The sequence below is a fragment of the Tachyglossus aculeatus genome, chromosome 21 (assembly GCF_015852505.1).
Source record: "Tachyglossus aculeatus isolate mTacAcu1 chromosome 21, mTacAcu1.pri, whole genome shotgun sequence".
Lineage (NCBI taxonomy): Eukaryota > Metazoa > Chordata > Mammalia > Monotremata > Tachyglossidae > Tachyglossus > Tachyglossus aculeatus.
The window spans coordinates 24,040,648-24,047,470 of NC_052086.1; positions in this window are offsets into that span (position 1 = coordinate 24,040,648).

Sequence of the window (6,823 nt, forward strand, 5' to 3'; positions counted from 1 at the left end):
AGGAAGGAGGAGGAAGGAGGAGGGGGACTGGCTGCACCCCCAAGCCGGCCCGAGGAGGAACAGAACGGGTGGGTGTCTGGGTAGTGGGTGGATCTCTGTGTCTTTGTGGCGTGGGGCTGTGCGTCTGGGTAGCGGGTGTGCATTTGTCCCCTTGGGGTGTGTGCCTGGGTGGATCTGGGTGTCTAGTGGGTGGATCTCTGTGCCTTTGTGGTGTGGGGCTGTGCGTCTGGGTAGTGGGTGTGCGTCTGTGTCCTTGGGGGGTGTGCCTGGGTGGATCTGTGTGTCTGTGTAGTGGGTGGATCTCTGTGCCTTTGTGGTGTGGGGCTGTGCGTCTGGGTAGTGGGTGTGCGTCTGTGTCCTTGGGGGGTGTGCCTGGGTGGATCTGGGTGTCTAGTGGGTGGATCTCTGTGTCTTTGTGGTGTGGGGCTGTGCGTCTGTGTAGTGGGTGTGTGTCTGTGTCCTTGGGGTGTGTGCCTGGGTGGATCTGGGTGTCTAGTGGGTGGATCTCTGTGTCTTTGTGGCGTGGGGCTGTGCGTCTGGGTAGTGGGTGGATCGGTGGGTGTGCATCTGTGTCCTTGGGGGGTGTGCCTGGGTGGATCTGGGTACCTGTGTCGTGGGTGGATCTGTGCGTGCGCATCTGTGTGTCTTTGTGGTGTGTGTCTGTGTGTGTCTGTGTAGTGGGTGGATCTCTGTGTGCACATCTGCGTGTCTTTGTGTTATGTGTCTGGGTGTGGATCTGGGTGCCTGTGTAGTGGGTGGATCTGTGCGTGCGCATCTGTGTGTCTTTGTGGTGTGTGTCTGTGTGTGTCTGTGTAGTGGGTGGATCTCTGTGTGCGCATCTGTGTGTCTTTGTGGTATGTGTCTGGGTGTGGATCTATGTGCCTGTGTAGTGCGCCTGTGTAGTGGGTGGATCTGTGCATGTGCATCTGTGTGTCTTTGTGGTGTGTGTCTGTGTGGATGTGTGTGTCTGTAGTGGGTGGATCTCTGTGTGCGCATCTGTGTGTCTTTGTGGTAAGTGTCTGGGTGTGGATCTGTGTGCCTGTGTAGTAGGTGGACCTGTGCATGCGCATCTGTGTGTCTTTGTGGTGTGTGTCTGTGTGGATGTGTGTGTCTGTGTAGTGGGTGGATCTCTGTGTGCGCATCTGTGTGTCTTTGTGGTATGTGTCTGGGTGTGGATCTGTGTGTCTGTGTAGTGGGTGGATCTGTGCGTGCACATCTGTGTGTCTTTGTGGTGTGTGACTGTGTAGTGGGTGGATCTCTGTGTGCGCATCTGTGTGTCTTTGTGGTATGTGTCTGGGTGTGGATCTGTGTGCCTGTGTAGTAGGTGGATCTCTGTGTGCGCATCTGCGTGTCTTTGTGGTGTGTGTCTGTGTGTGTCTGTGTGGTGGGTGGATCTCTGTGTGCGCATCTGTGTGTCTTTGTGGTATGTGTCTGTGTGGATGTGTGTGTCTGTGTGGTGGGTGGATCTCTGTGTGCGCATCTGTGTGTCTTTGTGGTATGTGTCTGGGTGTAGATCTGTGTGCCTGTGTAGTGGGTGGATCTGTGCGTGCGCATCTGTGTGTCTTTGTGGTGTGTGTGTGTGGATGTGTGTGTCTGTGTGGTGGGTGGATCTCTGTGTGTGCATCTGTGTGTCTTTGTGGTGTGGATTTGGGTGTCTGTGTAGTGGGTGGATCTGTGTGTGTGTCTTTGCGGTGTGTTTCTGGGTGTGGATCTGTGTGCCTGTGTAGTGGGTGGATTTGTGTGGGAGCATCTGTGTGTCTTTGTGGTGTGTGTCTGTGTAGTGGGTGGATCTGTGTGTCTTTGTGGTGTGTGTCTGTGTGGATGTGTGTGTCTGTGTAGTGGGTGGATCTGTGTGTGTGCATCTGTGTGTCTTTGTGGTATGTGTCTGGGTGTGGATGTGTGTGTCTGTGTAGTGGGCGGATCTGCGTGGGTGCATCTGTCTGCCTTTGTGGTGTGTGCCTGTGTGGATCTGTGTGGTGTGTACCTGTGTGCCTGGGAGGTGTGTGAGCTTGTGACTGTGAGCTCGTTGTGGGCAGGGAGTGTCTCTATTGCCCTATTGTACTTTCCCAAGCGCTTAGTACAGTGCTCTGCACACATTAAGCACTCAATACAACTTGTACTTCCCAAGAGCTTAGTACAGTACTCTGCACACAGTAAGCGCTCAATAAATGATTGAATGAATGAATTGAATGAATATGTATGTGGGTGTGTATGTACATACACTCTCTCTCTCTGTCTCTCTCTCTCTCTCTCCCTACTGTATTGTCCCTCAATATATATACTGTATTGTGCTTTCCCAAGCGGTTAGTACAGTGCTCTGCACACATTAAGCGCTCAATACAACTTGTACTTCCCAAGAGCTTAGTACAGTACTCTGCACACAGTAAGCGCTCAATAAATGATTGAATGAATTGAATGAATATGTATGTGGGTGTGTATGTACATACACTCTCTGTCTCTCTCTCTCTCTCTATTGTATTGTCCCTCAATATATATACTGTATTGTACTTTCCCAAGCGGTTAGTACAGTGCTCTGCACACAGTAAGCGCTCAATAAATGATTGAATGAATGAATTGAATGAATATGTATGTGGGTGTGTATGTACATACACTCTCTCTCTCTCTCTCTCTCTCCCTACTGTATTGTCCCTCAATATATATACTGTATTGTACTTTCCCAAGCGGTTAGTACAGTGCTCTGCACACATTAAGCACTCAATACGACTTGTACTTCCCAAGAGCTTTGTACAGTACTCTGCTCCGTTGGTCCAGGATAGTGTGTTCTGACAGGTGACGATCTGCCCTTATATTCCCATCCCTCCCCTCCATGACTTTCTTGGACGTGTGACGCTCTGGATTTATTTTACTTGTACATATCTATTCCATTTATCTTATTTTGTTAGTATGTTTGGTTTTGTTCTCTGTCTCCCCCTTTTAGACTGTGAGCCCACTGTTGGGTAGGGACTGTCTCTATATGTTGCCAATTTGTACTTCCCAAGCGCTTAGTACAGTGCTCTGCACATAGTAAGCGCTCAATAAATACGATTGATGATGATGAATAAATGATTGAATGAATGAATTGAATGAATATGTATGTGGATGTGTATGTACATACACTCTCTCTCCCTACTGTATTGTCCCTCAATATGTATACTGTATTGTACTTTCCCAAGCGGTTAGTACAGTGCTCTGCACACATTAAGCGCTCAATACAACTTGTACTTCCCAAGAGCTTAGTACAGTGCTCTGCACACAGTAAGCGCTCAATAAATGATTGAATGAATGAATTGAATGAATATGTATGTGGGTGTGTATGTACATATACTCTCTCTCTCACCCTACTGTATTGTCCCTCAATATATATACTGTCTCTATATGTTGCCAATTTGTACTTCCCAAGCGCTTAGTACAGTGCTCTGCACATAGTAAGCGCTCAATAAATACGATTGATGATATACTGTATTGTACTTTCCCAAGCTCTTAGTACAGTGCTCTGCACTCAATACGGTTGAATGAATGAGTGAATAATAATAATAATAATAATAATAATGATGATGGCATTTGTTAAACGCTTACTATGTGCAGAGCACTGTTCTAAGCACTGGGGGGGATACAAGGTGATCAAGTTGTCCCACATGGGGCTCACAGTCTTAACCCCCATTTTACAGATGAGGTAACTGAGGCTTAGAGAAGTTAAGTGAGTTGCCCAAGGTCACGCAGCAGACATGTGGCAGAGTGGGGATTTGAACCCATGACCTCTGACTCCAAAGCCCGGGGTTTTTCCACTGAGCCAGGCTGAATGAATAAATACATATGTCTATACAGATACACACGCACGCACACACACACACGTGCACATTATAACAACGAATTGCGTCTTGGAAGTGAGCCCCAATAATTTGTGTCAAAGAAGAATTGGTTCATCTGGCGGCGGGGAGGATGAGGCCCAGAAGGGGAAGGGCCTAAGTGATGGGCAGCCCAGCCTGCCCACGGCCTCCCGCTCACACCCCGAGCTTGTACTTCCCAAGCGCTTAGTCCAGTGCTCGGCACACAGTAAGCGCTCAATAAATACGATTGATTGATTGATTTAGCTTGCAAGCTTCGGTGTCCCCCTGCTGGCACTTGCAACAGAGAAAAACCCAGTTCGGATCTGACCCGCCTCCTCCTCCCAAAGGAGGTTTCCCCAGCCTCCCTTCCAGGGCAGCCCATACTACTGATAATAATGATGGCATTTGTTAAGCACTTACTATGTGCAAAGCACTGTTCTAAGCGCTGGGGGGGATACAAGGTGATCAGGTTGTCCCACATGGCTCGCAGTCTTCACCCCCATTTTACAGATGAGGTCACTGAGGCGCTGAGAAGTGAAGTGACTTGCCCAAGGTCACGCAGCAGACGTGGCAGAGTTGGGATTCGAACCCATGACCTCTGACTCCAAAGCCCGTGCTCTTTCCACTGAGCCACGCTGCTTCTCAAAGAACACAGTAGTTAGTACTTACAATACAACAAAGTTGGCAGACATGTTCCCTAGCCACTCTTAGACAGCTTACAGCGGAATAGATGTGTGTCCTCACCGTACCTCGCTCTCGCCTGTCCCGCCATCGACCCCTGGCCCACGTCATCCCCCGGGCCTGGAATGCCCTCCCTCTGCCCATCCGCCAAGCTAGCTCTCTTCCTCCCTTCAAGGCCCTACTGAGAGCTCACCTCCTCCAGGAGGCCTTCCCACACTGAGCCCCTTCCTTCCTCTCGACCTCGTCCCCCTCTCCATCCCCCCCATCTTACCTCCTTCCCTTCCCCACAGCACCTGTATACATGTATATATGTTTGTACATATTTATTACTCTATTTATTTTACTTGTACATATCTATCCTATTTATTTTATTTTGTTAGTATGTTTGGTTTTGTTCTCTGTCTCCCCCTTTTAGACTGTGAGCCCACTGTTGGGTAGGGACTGTCTCCATATGTTGCCAATTTGCACTTCCCAAGCGCTTAGTCCAGTGCTCTGCACATAGTAAGCGCTCAATAAATACGATTGATGATGATGATGGACTAAGACACCCACCTCAGTTGGAGACCATCCTAACCCCCAACTTCTCAGAAGGGAATACTGGATTTCAGGTAAGAAACGTGGGCAGGTGATGGGTCCGAGGAGCTGGAGTGCCTGTGCTTGGCCCATCCCGGCCTGGTACAAAGGCTTTTTCTCCCTCCTCCTCTAGAAAATGGCCACGTTTCTGCCTGGAGGATCCCCGGGGAAGGAAACCTCGGGTTTTCACAGTGGGCCCCTTTGAGTGGCCTCTCCTTCCCCTTCGTTAAATCAAATAAAGGCCATGAGAGGTGGCCTTGCGGCTTGCTATTATGCGGGGAACTGATTTACCTACTACTCAGGGGAAGCTGAAGCAGTGTGGCCTAGTGGAAAGAGCATGGGCCTCGGAGACAGGGGACATGGATTCTACTCTCTGCCACTTGTCTGCTGTGATACCTTGGACAAGTCACTTCACTTCTCTGTGCCTCAGTTACCTCATCTGTAAAATGAGGATTAAGACTGTGAGTCCCACGTGGGACAACCTGCCTTGTATCGACCCCACTATTTAGAACGCTGCTTGGCACAGAGGAAGCACTTTAATAAATACCATTATTATTATCCCCTTATCTTTGAAACAGGGATTCAATATCTGTCCTCCCTCCTACTTACAGTCTGAGGCCCAGGAGGGACCTCAGGAGGGTCCCAGGAGGACCCTTTTAGACTGTGAGCCCACTGTTGGGTAGGGATTGTCTCTATATGTTGCCAATTTGTACTTCCCAAGCGCTTAGTACAGTGCTGTGCACATAGTAAGCACTCAATAAATACGACTGATGATGATGATGATGACCTTTTAGACTGTGAGCCCACCGTTGGGTAGGGACTGTCTCTATATGTTGCCAACTTGTACTTCCCAAGCGCTTAGTACAGTGCTCTGCACACAGTAAGCGCTCAATAAATACAATTGATTGATGATCTTGCATCTACCTCAGTGTACCCTCCCTCAATGTCCCTCCAACTCTCTCCCTTTCCTCTACCCTACCCCTCCGCCCCCCCCACACACATATCTGTAATTCTAATTATTTATATTATTGCCTGTTTACTTGTTTTGATTTGTATATAGCCATAATTCTATTTATATTGATGTCTGTTGACTTGCTTTGATGCCTGTCTCCCCCACTTCTAGACTATAAACCTGGTATGGGCAGGATTGTCTTTATTGCTGAATTGTACTTTCCAAGCGCTTAGTACGGTGCTCTGCATACAGTAAGTGCTTAGTAAATATGACTGAATGAATGAAATAAACATAGTAAGTGCTTAACAAATTCCACAATGATTATTCTTATTCTGCCAAACTCTGTGGAGAGGCAGCCCCTGGGTGCCCCAGCCCAGGTCTTAGGTCTTGGGGCTCGTAAGTCTGGCAGCGGGTGAAGATGAAGAGGGAATCAATCAGTCAATCTATGGAACTTGAGTGCTCACTCAGTGTGCGGAGCACTATACTAAACACTTGGGAGAGTACAATACAACAAAGTTGGCAGACACGCTCCCTGCCCAGGAGTTTACAGTCTAGAAGGGGAGACAGACATTAAAATAAATTATGGATGTGTACGTAAGTGCTTTGAAGCTGAGGATGGGGTGACTATCAAGTGCTTAAAAGGAACAGATCCAAGTGCATAGGTGATGCAGAAGAGAGCAGAGGAGGGGAAAATGAGGGCTTAATTAGGGAAGGCCTCTTGGAGATGTGATTTTAATAAGGCTTTGTAGGTAGGGAGGGTGGTGGACTGTAGTATTCTATCAAGGGGGAG